Here is a 1275-nt window from a genome sequence, read left to right as displayed (position 1 = left end):
TTTTCATAATTAAAGAATAATTGTCATTAGATTGAAAGGACATTGAGTTTTAAGGAAATTATTAATATTTTTTAAAAAGTATCCAGGTGAGTCTAGATGACTCAGTCAGTTAAGCGTCTGACTCTTGATTTCAGTTCAGGTCATGATCTCAGGGTCATGATATTGAGCCCCATATAGGGCTCCATGCTGGGCACAGAGCCTGCTTAAGATTTTCTCCCTCTGCCCCTCCCCCCTTCCTCGAAAGAAAGAAAGAAAGAAAGAAAGAAAGAAAGAAAGAAAGAAAGAAAGGAAGGAAGAAAGAAAGAGAAAGAAAATGTACATCATGTTCACTTGGGCAGCAAATATACTAAAATCGGAACAATACAGAGATTAACATGGCCCCTGCGTAAGGATGACATGCAAACCAATGTACTTCATTATGAAATTTCAGTATATCAAGGATAAAAAAAGTTCTAAAATCTTACAGAAAAAGGAAATAAATGAAGAAAAAATTCCCACAACCTTAAATCACAAATGGAAATATCATCAGACTTCTCCACGGCACTGTTGGAAGCTAAACAGCATAAGAACAAGGACTTCAAGACTTTGAGTGAAACTGAGCAAAGGCCAGTCTAAACTGAAAAAGGAGGATTGTAATTTCTATGAGGGAGGTCTTCGGGAGGAAATTGGAACTGCAACATTTTCAGGTAGGATTGACCATGGGGAAAGTGTTATAAAATTATGAATAAGAAGAAAGAGCAAAGGGTGGCTCAGTCATTAAGCGTCTGCCTTCAGCTTAGGTTATGATCTCAGGGTCCTGGGATCAAGCCCCGCATCGGGCTCCCTGCTCAGCGGGTAGTCTGCTTCCCACTCTCCCACTCCCCATGCTTGTGTTCCCTCTCTCACTGTGTCTCTCTCTGTCAAATAAATAAATAAAGTATTTAAAAAAGAAGAAGAAAGAGCAAATTGACAACACTAAGTATGCGCATCTGATGGACTATTATTGAAAATACATAAAGAACTCTTAAAACTCAAAAAAGAAAAAAAAAAACAATTAAAAAGTGGCCTGACGATCTTAAAAGACACTTCAAAAAAGAAAATGTAGAGGTGGAAATAAGCATATGAAAAGATGCTCCATAACACAGGTCATCAGAGAAATGCAGATTAAAACAACAATTAGATACCACTACACACCTATTCGAATGAGCAAAAATTCAGAAAATTGACATCAAATGCTGTCAAGAAAGTAGAGCAGCAGGAATTCTCATTCATTGCTGGCGAAAATGCAAAATGGAA

General features: G+C 37.4%; 1 non-coding gene across 1 annotated transcript; it reads left to right on the top strand.

Moving 5' to 3' along the window:
• Positions 1-322: 322 nt before the first annotated feature.
• On the top strand, positions 323-426 carry LOC123326278. The gene has a single exon (XR_006540983.1). It is a non-coding gene; the product is annotated as a U6 spliceosomal RNA (small nuclear RNA).
• The last annotated feature ends 849 nt before the right edge of the window (positions 427-1275 follow it).

This window comes from Neomonachus schauinslandi, chromosome 11 (genome assembly GCF_002201575.2).
Source record: "Neomonachus schauinslandi chromosome 11, ASM220157v2, whole genome shotgun sequence".
NCBI classification, from domain to species: Eukaryota; Metazoa; Chordata; class Mammalia; order Carnivora; family Phocidae; genus Neomonachus; species Neomonachus schauinslandi.
Note: the sequence above shows the minus strand (reverse complement) of the source record. Positions and strands in the feature narration are given on the sequence as shown.